The 16465-nt window shown below is 40.7% G+C and overlaps 1 long non-coding RNA gene across 2 annotated transcripts in view; it reads right to left on the bottom strand.

Moving 5' to 3' along the window:
- Nucleotides 1–224: 224 nt before the first annotated feature.
- The window catches only part of LOC148130981 (uncharacterized), a 51576-nt gene continuing 35335 nt past the window's right edge, over nucleotides 225–16465 (bottom strand). Inside the window, exons 3-4 of one of the 2 annotated variants that reach the window (XR_015749132.1) lie at nucleotides 2649–2681; nucleotides 225–451 (exon numbers count right to left, since the gene is read on the bottom strand). This is a non-coding gene — a long non-coding RNA (uncharacterized LOC148130981). Of the gene's footprint in view, nucleotides 452–2007; nucleotides 2109–2648; nucleotides 2682–16465 lie in introns of those variants that run through there. The other variant, XR_015749133.1, reaches the window with a different exon arrangement.

Consider the following 16465-nt stretch of genomic DNA (forward strand, 5'->3'; position numbering starts at 1 on the left):
GGATTTTTTTTAAAAAAAACAAAAAACAACGTTCCTATAGAGTGTGTAAAAACCAACCCCAATAAAGGCAGCTTGCCCGGCCAACTTCCCTCCCATTTTACGATCAAGAAAGACAGCAGATGGGAGAAAGGAAATAATTTCCTTTTTATGGAGCTCTTTTCATGAGGCTCTTTTTCCTTTCATTCCTTTCCCCAATGTCGCAGGAAATAACTGGCTGACAAGTTTAATCCTTTGCTGGCTTCAGGCCGGCCGCTGCTGGTTCCTGAAAATCAGACACCTCACACCCATCTTGAGGTATGCTTTAAAAGGATAAAAAGCACCCTGCGGAGCAGACAAGGCAGCCTCTCCCACCCCAGGGATCCTAGGCATACTGTCCAGCTCCGACAGCGGTCATAATGGAATACAAATGGATGGACGCTTCTGGTGGGTCGTGACTCAAAATCCGGTTTATCTGCAAATATATGAGTAGCAGAGGTTCAGAGCAAAGCAAGGGAGCCATTTTGTGGGGAGATTTATGGTTAGTTTCCTTTTTAGAGCAATCTCAAGGAGAAGGCTGAGGGGAAAAGTATGATAAAAAAGACGCTGAGACCCTGGAAAGAGTGCAGAGAAGAGCAACAAAGATGATTAAGGAGCTGGAAGCCAAAATACGAAGAAGGGTTGCAAGAATTGGGTATGTCTAGCTAGCTTAATGAAAAGAGGGACTAAGGGCCCATTGTAGAGGTGGTCTTCAGCAGGTTCTGACCAGTTCTGGAGAACCGGTAGTGGAAATTTTGAGCAGTTCGGAGAACTGGCAAGTACCACCTCTGACTGGCCCCGCCCCACCTATTCTCTGTCTGATCCAAGCCGATCATCTAGGTCGTTTGTTGTCCTGCACAGGAGAACGGGGCTGGAAAGCAGGTTAGTGGGTTGGGGAAGGAATGGGGATTTTGCAGTAACCTTCCCCTGTCATGTCCACCAAGCCACATTCACAAAACCGGTAGTAAAATTTTTTGAATCCCACCATTGGTCAGTTGCAGGAATTGGGTATGTCTAGTTTAATGAAAAAATGGATTAAGGGCCCGTTGCAGAGGTGGCATTCAGCAGGATGACATGACAACAGTGCTCCAATATTTGAGGAGCTGCCACAAAGAAGAGGGAGTCAAGCTGAATAGCACCTGAAGGCTTTACAAGAAGCCATGGAGGGAAACTGTTGTTCTGAGTCTTCCATCTATGGGGCAGAGCAAAAATAAAAATAAAATTTGCACCGTTCTTTGATAGGTGCAGGGTTTTTCTTCCTTCCAAAATATTTGTTTTATTACATTAGAAGATGTAGATAATACATGAGGAAGTACAGACACCAGTTGGGTAGAGTGGAATTTATGCAATATAAATGAGAAATGGTTAACCCCGTGGCGGTTTTTCTAGTTTAAAGAGAAGAAGGACAAAGTTTATGTTGATGTTAAATAGCATTTCCAGAATGTTAGTAAATGTAAGGATGCTTGAAACGTGCAATTAAAGCTAAGCATGGTACTGACAATTGAGATGTGCATTAAATCATTTTATGATATAAAAAGACTTTCTATCTTGAGCTTAATGCTTAATTGCTGTACTCTGAGCTTGGATGTTTTCTTGCAGACGTTTCATTACCCAAACAAGCTAAAATCATTACCTTGGTATTAACGCTGCACTGATTTAATATTAATGCTTATACTAAGGTCTTCATTGTATTGTTATTTATTATTGTTGTATAAATGCAAAAAAGAGAGAAGAAAATTCTGATTTCTCTTCAGAGTGTATAGGTTTTTCATATTTTACTAAGGATTTCCATGAAAATGCATCATTTAGTACCAGGACTGCCTCTTTATAGACAGCAGGAGCAAATGTATCAAATTTAAACAAGAAAAAGCTATGGTAGGCTTAGAAAGCATCACACAATCCTCTAAACTTCTTCAAGCCTCCAGAAGCCCTGAAAACTTATGAAGATAAATAAATATAAATTACAGATAAATCAATAATTGTTGCATACAGCTTGGTCTGTGCTCTATTTAGGTTTGTTCGATGTCTCCCAAGGATGCATTTTGGTGAATCCGTGGATTGTAGTATCTCTGAAGGGCCTGATTGGTTAGACTCTAGAAAAAGTGCAGAGAAGAGCAATTAGGATGATTAAGGGACTGGAGACTAAGGCATATGAAGAACGGTTACAGGAACTGGGCTTGGCTAGTCTAGTAAAGAGAAGGACCAGGGGAGACATGATAGCGGTCTTCCAATATTTGAGGGGCTGCCACAGAGAGGGTCAAGCTATTTTGTAAAGTGCCTGTAAGCCAGACAAGGAATAATGGATGGAAACTGAACAAGGAGAGATTCAACCTAGAAATAAGGAGAAACTTTCTGACAGTGAGAATAATCAACCCAATGGAACAGAAGTTGCCTTGGGAAGTTGTGGGAGCGCCATCCCTTGAGACTTTCAAGAAGAGATTGGACTGCCATTTGTCAGAAATGGTGTAGGGTCTCCCGCTTGGGCAGGGGGTTGGACTAGATGACCTATAAGGTCCCTTCCAACTCTGATTATCTGTTATCTGAATGCAATTAGTAAGCATATTGTAAATAATTATCTGCTTTAAGACACTGGATGGGTTGCCTGTTGGTCTCCAACACCGGGATGCACATACCATTGGAATGTCTCCTTAGGTTCATTTCTGTATCTAACAGAGAGAAATTAAACAGAGAGAAATTAAGCTTTATTAACACTTAATATTCTCTATCTCTGTATCTATTATCATCTCTATCTTTACATCAGAGTTGTAGGTTAAGATATACATAGTACATTCGTACAGCGGTACAGCTGTATAAGAACCAAGTTGGAATAATGCTTAAGGTATCAGGCTAGTAATTGGGGGGTCTGAGTTTTAATCCTACAAAACCAGCTGGATAGTTTTGAGCCAGTCCCTCTCTTTCAGCCCTAGGAAGGAGACAATGGGGAGCCACTTGTTCCATACTAGCAGGCTTGAAGGCCTGCATTCCTATTGGTCCGGAAAAGCCGGGCCGTGATTGGACAATATTAAGCAATCCTGATTGGTTCGTATTCGGGCTGCCGCGATTGGGTAAAACCAAGCGCGGCAAGCTCAAATGCATGTCATAGGCTGCCTAGCCACAGACAGCTCTATAAAAAGGGCTGCCGCGGCTAGGATCGTCGTCTCAGTATCTGGTTTCCTAATAAAGAGCTGTTGTCACTACTTCGAGTCTCGTCTCTCCTTGGGACCAACTGCCCAGACATAACACCACTTATGAAAATATTGTCAAGAAAACTTCAGGGATTAATCCAGATTTCTACAAGGAATTAATACTTGCTTGAAGGATCTCTCTCTCTCTCTCTCTCTCTCTCTCTCTCTCTCTCTCTCTCTCTCTCTCTCTCTCCCCCCCCCATACACACCATGGAGAACCGGTAGTGGAAATTTTGAGTAGTTTGGAGAACCGGAAAATACCACTTCTGACTGGCCCCGCCCCCATCTATTCTCTTCCTCCCGAGTCCCTGCTGATCGGCTGGGTCTTCTTTGGTTGCCCTGCACAGGAGAACGGAGCTGGAAAGCAGGTTAGTGGGGTGGGGAGGGAATGGAGATTTTACAGTATCCTTCCCCTGTCACGCCCACCAAGCCACACCACACCCACCAAGCCACATCCACAGAACTGGTAGTAAAACAATTTGAATACCATCACAGACACACAGCTGTATAATAAGGTTGTGTTGTTGTTTTTTTAAAAAACAGCCGTGGGACTATGAGCGTAGAGGGGATGTATGCTTGCTTAGCAGGGGAAGACACTTTGCACATGCTCCCTTTAAACAGGTTTCCCTTTTCTCTCTTCTTCTCAGCTTCCCTGAACCCCTTGACTTCTCTCAGGCCCCCGGTGCCTTTAAGAGCATATGCCTTCTGTGAAATAAAACAGAATGCCTACCCTGTACCCCGCTCACTTCTTGATCTATTACAGTCAAATGAGGTTATGCAGAGTTCATGACCAAACCGATAACCTGCCAAAACTTTACTTAAAACACAGTAGCAGCTCCTGGCAGTTGTGCAGTTTCATATGGGAATTCATGACAAGATTTACCTTCTGATTTTGGAATTGTCTATCTTCTGGGCCAAGGATGTGGCCTGTCCTTTCCTCCTCCTCCTCCTCATCCTCATCCTCCTCCTCTTCCCAGTGATTAAGGGGTCTGACAAGGAGCAAGACAACTCAGGTTCTAGTCCCCCTTCAGCCACATAAGCTCAGAAGGTGACTTCTGGTCCATCCTCCTAGCATAAGACCTTCTCCTCATATGTTCACTAGGAAATTTATTTATTTATTTATTTATTTTATTTTTATTTATTTATTTGATTTGCCAATTGTTTACAAGATAATAAGTATAAATGTATACATAGTTGTGAATACATGAAATGGTTACATATAAGAAAAATAAAAGAATAAGAGAAACAATAGGACAGGGACGGTAGGCACGTTGGTGCGCTTATGCACGCCCCCTACAGACCTCTTAGGAAAGGGGTGAGGTCAATAGTAGACAGTCTAAGGTTAAAGTTTTTGGGGTTTGGGGAAGAAACTACAGAGTCGGGTAGAGTATTCCAGACATTGACCACTCTATTGCTGAAGTCGTATTTCCTGCAATCAAGTTTGGTGCGGTTTACTTTGAGTTTGTATCTATTGTGTGCTCTTGTGTTGTTATGGTTGAAGCTGAAGTATTCATTGACAGGTAGGACATTGCAATGTATGATTTTGTATACCATGCTTAAGTCAGACCGAAGCGGCGTAATTCAAGGTTTTCTAGTTCTAGAATTTCAAGTCTGGTGGCATAAGGTATTCTACAGCGAGTAGAGGAGTGGAGAACTCTTCTTGTGAAATATTTCTGGACTTTCTCAATTGTGCTAATATCAGATACGTAGTGTGGGTTCCAGACTGATGAACTGTATTCGAGTATTGGTCTAGCAAATGTTTTGTATGCTCTGGTTAGTAGTGTGATATTATCAGAGAAAAAGCTACGTAGGATTAGGTTAACAACGCTTAATGCCTTTTTGGCTATGTAGTTGCAGTGTGCTCTAGCACTTAGATCATTAGAGGTGAGTATTCCAAGGTCCTTTACAGAGCTTGGGTCATCAACAAGATCTTGACTATTCAGCTTGTATTTTATTTTCTGATTTTTTTGCCAATATGTAAGACAGAGCATTTATTTGTTGAGATTTGAAGTTGCCATTTGTTTGACCATTCGGATACATAGTCAAGATCTTTTTGTAGGGTAGCAGTATTGTCTGTGGTATTGAACAGCTTTACATCATCAGCGAAGAGAATAATTGCTCTTAATATGATCACAGAGGTCGTTTATGTAGAGTATGAAGAGAGTTGGTCCTAGAACACTGCCTTGGGGAACACCACTATTGACAGGTACTGGATTTGATAGGACGCCCGATTTTGACCATTTGTTGTCTGTTTGACAGGAATGCTTCTATCCAGTTATTCAGTTGTCCAGAGATACCATAGGATTTTATTTTTAGGAGTAGTTTGTCGTGTACCACTGAATCAAAGGCTTTACAGAAGTCTATGTAGATTGCGTCTATTGTTTTGCCCTGGTCGAGTTGTGTCGTCCATATGTTTTTGCAGTGTAAGAGTTTCAGATTATGAAATTATGAAGAGCTGGTTGAAGGACAAGGAATCTAACTCAGCCCGACAGAAATACTGTCAAGGAATACTTCTTTAGCCTAATGCATTCAAGTCTGAGGTCAAATCGAGAGCCAGTGTCATTCGGTGGTTAGGTGGTGGACTGACATTGAACATAGAACATCATCAGAGTGGGAAGGGACCTTGGAGGTCTTCTAGTCCAGCCCCTCAAGCAGGAAACTCTATACCATCCCAGACAAATGGCTGTCCAGTCTCTTCTTAAAAGCTTCCAGTGATGGAGCATCCATCCAACTTCTGAAGGCAAGCCATTCCCCTGGTTAATTATTCTGATCGTTAGGAAGTTTCTCCTTAATTTTAGGTTGCTTCTCTCTGTCAGGGCTCTGACAACCCACCTCCATTGGTAATCATGAGTCTCTAGCTGCATTTCTCAGAGTAAAAAAATGAATAAATCATTTATTAGGAGTGAACATGTCGGCGTGACCTGGGAGCAGCTGACTCTGAGGCACATCATTCATCTCACCCTTCACCCTGGTCTTCCCCCACCCCCTGGATGTATATTCTCCAATGGGACACATCCATAGCCAAGAGTCATCAATCATGCTTTCCAGTAATAACCTTGCGCGCCAGAAGCTTTGGCGTGTTTGAGTGTTTTGAGTTGACACTCTCCTTGGTTAGTTTCCATCCTTCCAACCACTGAGTTATTAACAACTGCAGTGATCCACTTGTGGCAAGAAAGGTCATAAAATGGGGGAAATCTGATTTAACAACTGTTTCGCTTAGCAACATAAATTTTGGGCTCAACTGTAGTCTCAAGTGCTCAGCCTGGCAAGATTTTATCTGTAAGTATGAAACTCAGCTTGGAAGAATCACCACATTCTTATTCCAAAGGTGCTTTTTTCAAGAGGCAACTGGACTTTCTTCAGCTCTGAAGACGCTTCTTGGATGAGAAGTGAAACTCACTTAACATCTTACTTATATATTGTGGTTAGCCGGCAGCAGGTGCGGACGGCTGTGGAGAGTGAGGACTCAGATGAGGGGCCAGGACCATTAGGGATGATTGTGGGGCCTGGCAGCAGTGATGAGGAGGTTCCCGAGGAGCCTGTGCTAAGTGCACTTGCACGCAGGATTGCTCGCAGGAAAGAGCAGCGACAACAGCATGGGCAACTCAGGAGTAAGGCTGAAAGGTAATGGCCCCTCCTTCAAGAAGATAAAAGCCAGCTGTGAAAGGAAAATACTTTGCAGAAGGCAAAGACGTTTTGAAACTCCAGCCTCGTGTACATTCCAGTATCCTGAGTTTGTATTTTAAGATTATTGTATTGCAAATTATTTCTTGTCTGTTATCTTTTGGCAAGTCTCGCACAGTTTGGCGAGGCTTGTGCTTATCACAGCTAATTATTTTGTAAAAGCATTACAAGGTTTCTGTTCCCTTTGGATTCTGTTTGATTTGTTGGAAAAGGGCATGGGTCAGAACAACTTAGTAACATAAATTTGGACTCAATTGTGGTTGTAAGTCGAGGACTACTTATATAACCCCATTGGACTGTATTCATTAAGGATTGAATATACAAGGGCAATGAAGTTTTGAAAAAAGAAATTCCCTCACGGGACAGCTAGAAGAGATGTCTTCAGTTGTAGGGTCTCCTGCTTGGGTGGGGGGTTGGACTAGATGACCTATAAGGTCCCTTCCAACTCTGATTATGTCTCACATTCTGTATTTTCCTTTTACCTAATTTCAAACGGTTCTCTGCAAACAATTCCTTCCTCCAGACTAAACGGGGTATTTCTTTGCCTCCCTTATTTTTCTCCTCCATCTTTAACTGTGTCTGTCCTCTTGGTGTGGTATGACAAAAAGTGTGCATTGAGGGCGATGGGGGAAGGGATTGCAAAATTCATGCCAAAGAACCTGAATATTATTGATGTGAATTAAAATTCCAGTCTAGATTAGAATGTGAAAAGTTCGAATATGAAATGTTTATAACAAAAACATGAAAAAAGCCAACATGAAATAATCTGTCTGGGAAGACTCAGGATCATAAAATAAGAAACTCTATTGTCATTTTTTTTTCTGTGTACACAGGGGCACACATTAAAAAATGAAATTCTGATGCCCACTCTAAAAAAAAAAAAGAATAGAATGAGATGGAAGGGACCTTGAAGGTCTTCTAGTCCAGCCCCCTGCTCAAGCAGGAGAATCTATATCATTTCGGATAAGTGACTGTCTAGACTCTTCTTAAAAACACCCAGTGATGGAGCACCCGCCATTTTTGAAGGCAAAGCTGTTCCACTGGTTAAATGTCCTCCCTGTTAGGAAGTTTCTCCTGAATTCTAGGTTGCTTCTCTCTTTGATTGTTTCTTCTCCTGCCCTCTGGTGCTTTGGAGAATAATTTGACCCCCCTCTTCTTTGTAGCAGCCCCTCAAATACTGGAATACATGTCACCCCTAATTCTTGTTTTCTTTAGATTAGCCAAACCCAAATCCTGCAGCCGTTCTTCGTATGTTTTAGCCTCCAGGCCTTTGATCATTGTAGTTGCTCTTATTTGCACTTTTTCCAAAGTCTCAACATCTTTGTTGTAGTATGGTGACCAAAATTGGTTGCAGTATTCCAGGTGTGATCTTAGTAGGGTTATAATATAATATGCATAATATAATAATATATGTATACATGTGCTGTATATATGCACACAGTTCTGTATTCTGCACAGTAGTGCATTTGTAAGCTGTGCACATGCAGATAGATAACTCAACAAGACGTCCATAACAAAGTACATTTATTGGTTCATCAGGTATCCTCATAACTCACATTTGTGATGAAGTTCTTCTTTAATGACCAATCCTTTGCATATGTGTCTTGTAGGTAAAAAGATGATAAAGCCTCAACCCCATGATGATTGAAGCGGCTGCACGATATTAATCTTTCTATCCCATAGTCGTAGTGGTAGCGGGTAGAGCTGCTACCACGAAGCTGTGTTCAGGCAAGAGAGAGGAAACCTCCCCCAACCCATTGAGGGTCAATTTAATGCCCAATCAGGAATACAGATGTGGTCACATGATATGGACTACATTTCCCAGGATACCTTAACTACATTTACCATGATGCATTCCCTTAAGGGGACAGCTCACAATTGCTACCTAACTATCCAATTGCCATACACTGGCTGGACAGCACACACACACACACACACATACACACACACACACACACACACACACACGTATACATACATAAATACACACATGCACATATATACATATGTATATTAATCACAGTCCACTTTGAATACATAGCAGAAAAAGCAGTATTGAGGGTTAACAAGGTTGATACTATGGTATAAAGCCATTACAGAATCTAGTTGTGCTTTGGCTATGTCCTGGATAGAAGGAAGTGGACTTCCAATAATCTTTTCTGCCATCCTCACCACTCTCTGCACAGCCTTCCTGTTTGAAATAGTAATACCTCCAAACCACACAGTGGATATGACAGGATGCTTTCAATCGTCCCTCTATAGAAAGTGGTAAGGAAGAGGGTAAGATGTGCTTTTCTCATATGACACTGAAAATGTAGGTGCTGTTGTGCCTGCTTTACCAGTGTCTCACTGTCTGATCATTTAATCAAAGGACAGCTATTATATTTGGGCTGCAAAAATCTAGATGATCATTAGGATTTGGTGGCATCTCATGACTCAGATTTTTATAACCCAGATATGAGAGCATCCTAAAGCTGAATGCATTTGCATTGCAATGTTTCCATTCCCTTCTCTCCACCCACGCATTGATCGAGAACAGCTAGGTCTCCTCCAGATTATCGAGCAAAATGGCATTATTTAACATAGTTTCCCATTCCTGTCCTTTCGACCCAGTAGTTTGCCCTCTACTTCTGAACCCAGCTGTTCCCTATTTGTCTAGAAACCAGCTGTTCCCTATTTGTCTAGGGCAGCAAAACAACTGTAGTCCGATACCCTTCGTTCTTGGACTTGACCTTACTTATAATCTTGGAAAGCACAAGTGATTCAGCAATAGTGGCAAAAAACAAACAAAAAACAAACCAGAAGAAGAACAGGATTAATGAGCTTTGAGATAACAGTCAAGGCAAACACTTTATAACGTCCATTTCTCTGACTGCTCTTGTAGACCAGATATGCTATGGTTTTCTTCTATACATGTATGTTTGCTAACTTTGACTGGGTGGTGGGAAGAGAGCTAATCACTCAACCCTATTATAAATCACGGAGACATGTGAGCATCTCCCGAGGAGACCCCCCCCCAGTTTCCTGCAAAAATTCTTTAGATATTTTGCTACCCAAGGATACTTTGAAGGCATCTCTGCTGTTCGGTCTGCTGAAGGCTGGTAGTGTAATGTGTAAATTGCCTCTGTCAAAAAGGGTTGCATTTGAGATAATGTGAAGTGATAGCTAGTTTTGAGTTGTGATGTCCCAAGTCATCTCTTGGGCCTGCTCAGGTGATAAACATCGCAATGAGGCTGGCTCTGAAGAAGAAGAAGAAGAAGAAGAAGAAGAAGAAGAAGAAGAAGAAGAAGAAGAAGAAGAAGAAGAAGAAGAAGAAGAAGAAGAAGAAGAAGAAGAAGAAGAGGAGGAGGAGGAGGAGGAGGAGGAGGAGGAGGAGGAGGAGGAGGAGGAGGAGGAGGAGGAGGAGGAGGAGGAGGAGGAGGGAGGAGGAGAAGGAGAGGAGAAGGAGAAGGAGAAGGAGAAGGAGAAGGAGAAAGAAGAAGAAGAAGAAGAAGAAGAAGAAGAAGAAGAAGAAGAAGAAGAAGAAGAAGAAGAAGAAGAAGAAGAAGAAGAAGAAGAAGAAGAAGAAGAAGAAGAAGAAGAAGAAGAAGAAAAGCTGAATGGACAGGGACAAATGATACCAGCAAGAAAACTATTAAAAGAGATGTTAGAACTGAATAGAAATATAGAGTTGGGAGCCAAAAAAAAAAAGCCCTTTGTATTCTGAGGAATATTTTGTGGTCCTCATTTTGCATTAAAATCCAGTATTGGGGTGGAGACCTACTTAAAGCAGCAGATCCACAATTTTTTGACAGGTCTGAGGGCTAAATTATGGCAATACACCCCCTCCCCAAATTAAGGCCAAGCAATTGTATGAGTGGAGGAAAGCAGCATTTTTTGAGAATCCTTTTGATGCCGAGGGCTGATAAGAGAATAACACCTTTGGAAGGGACCTTAGAGGTCTTCCAGTCCAACCCCCTGTTCAAGCAAGAGACCCTATACCATGCCACAAAAGTGGCTGTCTAGTCTCTTCTTAAAATTCTCCAGTGATGAAGCACTCACAACCCACAATGGCAAGCCATTCCACTGATTAATTGTTGTAACAGTCAGGAAGTTTCTCCTTATTTCTAGATTGTTTCCTTGATTATTTTCCAACTGTTGCTTCTTGTCCTGCCTTCAGGTTCTTTTGGAGAATAAGTTGACCCATTCTTCTTTGTGGCAGCCCCTCAGGAGTTAATTCTATGCTACCTCAAAATCGTGCCATTGTTTCAGAATAACAGAATAACAGGGTTGTAAAGGGCCTTGGAAGCAGAGGTGGGTATTCAGCAGGTTCTGACCAGTTCTGGAGAACCAATAGTAGAAATTTTGAGTAGTTTGGAGAACCAGCAAATCCCACCTCTGACTGGAGATTTTACAATATCCTTCCCCTGCCACGCCCACCAAGCCACGCCCACAGAACGGTTAGTAAAAATATTGAACCACACCACTGCTTGGAAGACTAATAGTCCAACCTGGTGCTCAAGCAGGAACCCAATAACCATTGTGGACAAATGGCTGTCCAATCTTTTCTTAACAACCTCCATGGATGGACCATCCACAATTCCTGAAGTCAAAACCGTTTCATTGGTTAATTGTTCTCCCTGTCAGGAATTTTTTCCTTAGTCCTAGGATGGATCTTTCCTTAATAATTTCCACCCATTGTTTCTTGTCCTGCTTTCAGGTGCTTTGAAGAATAGGTTGACTTCCTCTTCTTTGGGGCAACCCTTCAAATATTGGAAGGTATCACCCCAGTCCTTCTCTTCTTCTTGGGTACTAGGCGTACCCAATTCCTGCAACCCTTCTTCATATGCTTTAGCCTCCACTCCCTTAATCATCTTTGTTGCTCTTCTCTGCACTCTTTCCAAAGTCAGCCACCCCTGTTGCATGCCTGCAGTTGACTTCCTCTTGCGTAGAGAGTGTGGCACCAGAATGTGGAGTTCAGCAATGTAGAGAAGGACAAGTGTGTTTACCCAAACAGAAACGCAGGGTATAAATGGAATAATTTAAAATACTGTACTTATGCAGGAGTAAAAGACCTTGTCTACTTTACTTTTGAAGATCCGTTAATTCCAGTCATATTCAGGTAGTCCTCTAATTATGACCATACAATTGAGCCCCAAATTTCTGTTCTAGTCCAAACCCCAGCTCAAACAGGAGACCCTGTACCATTTCAGACAAGTGGTTGTCCAATCGTTCATTGAAAATCTCCAATGATGGCGCACCCACAACTTCTGAGGGCAAGCTGTTCCATGGATAATTGTTTAATTTTCAGGAAATTTCTCCTTACTTTTAGGTTGGTTCTTTTTCTGATTAGTTTCCCTCCATTGCTTCTTTTTCTACCTTCAGGTGCATTACTGTCACTATTACTATTAATTCTCCTTCCTTTCACCCATCTCCTCCCACTTATGACTGTATGACCGTAACTTTGTTGCTTGTATCTTAATGATTTTTTGACTATTTCCTAGTATGATTTGATTGCTTATTGTACCCTATGACTATCATTAAGTGTTGTACCTGATGATTCTTGACTCTTGATGAATGTATCTTTTCTTTTATGCACACTGAGAGCATTTGCACCAAGACAAATTCCTTGTGTGTTCAATCACACTTGGCCAATAAAGAATTCTATTCTATTCTATTCTATTCTATTCTATTCTATTCTATTCTATTCTATTCTATTCTATTCTATTCTATTCTATTCCATTCCATTCCATTCCATTCCATTCCATTCTATTCTTAAGAGTAATTGCACCAAGACAAATTCCTTGTGTGTCCAATCACACTTGGCCAATAAAGTATTCTATTCTATTCTATTCTATTCTATTCTATTCTATTCTATTCTATTCTGTTCTGTTCTGTTCTGTTCTGTTCTGTTCTGTTCTGTTCTGTTCTGTTCTGTTCTGTTCCGTTCCGTTCCTTTCCGTTCCGTTCCTGTTCCTGTTCCTGTTCCTGTTCCTGTTCCTGTTCCTGTTTCTATTCTATTCTATTCTATTCTATTCTATTCTATTCTATTCTATTCTATTCTATTCTATTCCATTCCATTCCATTCCATTCTATTCTTAAGAGTAATTGCACCAAGACAAATTCCTTGTGTGTCCAATCACACTTGGCCAATAAAGAATTCTATTCTATTCTATTCTATTCTATTCTATTCTATTCTATTCTATTCTATTCTATTCTATTCTATTCTATTCTATTCTATTCTATTCTATTCTATTCTGTTGAGAACAGCTTGACGTCCTCTTCTTTGTGGCCTTTCCTTAGATATTTGAAGATTGCTATCATGTCACCCCCTAGTCCTTTTCATTAAACTAGATGTACTCAATTCCCTTTCCTTCTCTCCTCCCCTCCTCCTCCTCAATATAACCAACCAATTTTCCTTCTTTCTCTTCCTATTGAGTTGTGTCTATTTGGTTCACTTTGGTTACCAAAAGCAGTTTAGGAAAGGATTGCAACTAGTGAAATCTCAGAAGATCCTCCAAGAGACTCTTGTCACTCACAGAGGAAGTGTGTAGAGATTCTCAGTCATCCATGTCATGGTTATCCCAAAGGTGTTTTTTCAGGAGGCAACTGGACTTGTTTTTTCTTTTGAAGATGTTTCACTTCTCATCCAAGCTCTGACTGGATGGTGGGGAATGGAAAGATTTATGCTCTTTGCAGTCAGCTGGTCATTTACATTAGAGGGTCGTTGGGGCCACTTGGAAGTGTGAGTTTCCAGTTAAATCATTTGGGGTGGTTCCTGAATGGATCTCCTGGGGAAATTTTTACAGAGATTCTCAATCATCCAGATCATAGTTGTCCCAAAGATGCTTTTGCAAAAGATAACAGGATTTTGGGGTTGTTGTTTTTTTTACAAACATTTAACTTCTCATCTGTGAACTGAAGATGCTTCTTCAATGAGAGGTGATACAATTTCAAAGAAAACAACAACAACAACCAACAAATCTAGTCACGTTGCCAACTTAAAAAGCCATTACAAAAATTTATGCCACCAGATAAAAATTGAATGCACCAATTATCACGTTAAACAAGAGGAAAACCTTCTACACACCAATTCCACCTGCGCCTTCTACAATTTTATAAACAACAAACTGAAAGACTCAAGGTCCATGCCACCCCCGAAAGGACCTAATGGTAAAGACTGCAATGATGACACTATTAAAGCCAACCTCTTTAACACATTTTTTGGCTCAGTATTTGTAAACAGCAATGGATCATGCCCAGTATTTCCTAGTTGAACCACAGACAACTACAATGATCTAATACTTATCAATTTTACAGAAGACAATGTTGAAAAAGCACTATGCAATCTAAAACCATCTCTATCTATTGGACCGGATGGAATATGTGCCTACTTCTTAAAAAAGCTACCCACTGCCATAGCCGAACCTCTAAGCATAAACTTTGAAAAATCTTTCAATCAGGGCAAAGCAATAGACGCAATCTACATAGATTTCTGTAAAGCCTTTGATTCAGTGGTACCTGACAAACTACTCCTAAAACTAAAATCTTACGGTATCTCTGGATACCTGCATAACTGGATAGAAGCATTCCTGTCAAACAGACAACAAATGGTCAAAATTGGGAGCGTCCTATCAAATTCTGTACCTGTCAACAGTCCCCCAAGGCAGTGTTCTAGGACCAACTCTCTTCGTACTCTACATAAATGACCTCTGTGATCATACCAAGAGCAACTGCTACCCTTCAAAAAGACCTTGACTATGTATCAGAATGGTCAAACAAATGGCAACTTCAAATCTCAACAAATAAATGCTCTGTCCTACATATTGGCAAAAAAAAAAAAAAAAATCAGAAAATAAAATACAAGGTGAATAGTCAAGACCTTGTTGATGATCCAGGTTCTGTAAAGGACCTTGGAATACTCATCTCTAATGATTTAAGTGCTAGAGCCCACTGTAACTACATAGCCAAAAAGACATTAAGAGTTGTTAACCTAATCCTATGTAGCTTTTTCTCTGGTAATATCACACTACTAACTAGAGCATACAAAACATTTGCTAGACCAATACTTGAATACAGCTCATCAGTCTGGAACCCACATTACGTATCTGATATTAACACAGTTGAGAAAGTCCAGAAATATTTCACAAGAAGAGTTCTCTACTCCTCAACTCGTTGCAGAATACCTTATGCCACCAGACTCGAAATTCTAGACCTAGAAAACCTTGAATTATGCTGCCTTCGGTCCGATCTAAGTATAGTATATAAAATCATACATTGCAATGTCCTACCAGTCAATGAATACTTCAGCTTCAACCATAACAACACTAGAGCAAACAATAGATACAATAGAAACTCAAGGTTAATCGCACCAAAGTTGATTGCAGGAAATACGACTTCAGCAACAGAGTGGTCAATGTCTGGAATACTCTACTTGACTCTGTGGTTTTTTTTCCCAAACCCCAAAAACTTTAATCTTAGACTCTCTACTATTGACCTCACCCCTTTCCTAAGAGGTCTGTAGGGGCGTGCATAAGCGCACCAACATGCCTACCGTCCCTGTCCTATTGTTTCTTTTTACATTATATATATATATATATATATATATATATATATATATATATATATATATATATATATATATATATATATGTATGTGTTCGTTGGTTATTTCCCACGTCATTGTAGTTGTTTTTAAGTTGTAGCAGCGTTTCAGCAGAATCTCATCTGCCATCATCAGCTTCTGTATTTGTGTCTGTGAGTCAGACTTTACAGTGTTTCAGATTTGAATTTGGGCAGCCTATTGCTGTGCCAGAATGGTTTTTCTTCATCCTGATTGGTTGGGAGTCTGGTCTGGTTTTTGGTCTCGAGTTTGCTGTGTTCTGCTTGATTGGTGTCTCTAATATCTTCTGTCTGTTTTTGGCTCTTTTGTATCTTGATTGGCTGGCAGCATTGGCTGGCTACCTCCAGCTCAAACACATCCCAACCAGGCACCCAGATGAAACCCAGCTTCCTAACTAATGATGCCGTCCATTTACCCGAAGCCAGCTGCACTAAAGGCCTCCATTAAAGTAACACAATGCTGCCAGCCAATCAAGATACAAAAAGAGCCAAAAAAAGACAGAAGATATTAGAGACACCAATCAAGCAGAACACAGCAAACTCGAGACCAATAAACACAGACCAAGACTCCCAACCAATCAGGATGAAGAAAAACCATTCTGGCACAGCAATAGGCTGCCCCAAATTCAAATCTGAAACCACTGTAAAAGTCTGACTCACAGACGGACACAATACAGAAGCCTGATGATGGCAGATAGATTCTGCTGAAAGTTGCTACAACTTTAAAAGAACAACTACAATGACGTGGGAAAATACCCGAACCAAGCCGAACACCATACATGTAAGTACCCGCAAAACTTAAGAAAACAAATATATATATATATCTGCTGAAACGTTGCTACAACTTTAAAAGAACAACTACAATGACGTGGGAAAATACCGAACCAAGCCGAACACCATACATGTAAGTACCCATGAAAACTTAAGAAAACAAAATATATATATATATATATATATATATATATATATATATATATATA

This window comes from Notechis scutatus, chromosome 4 (genome assembly GCF_049901735.1).
Source record: "Notechis scutatus isolate UNSWTSFEM ecotype Mainland chromosome 4, rNotScu1.2, whole genome shotgun sequence".
NCBI lineage: Eukaryota > Metazoa > Chordata > Lepidosauria > Squamata > Elapidae > Notechis > Notechis scutatus.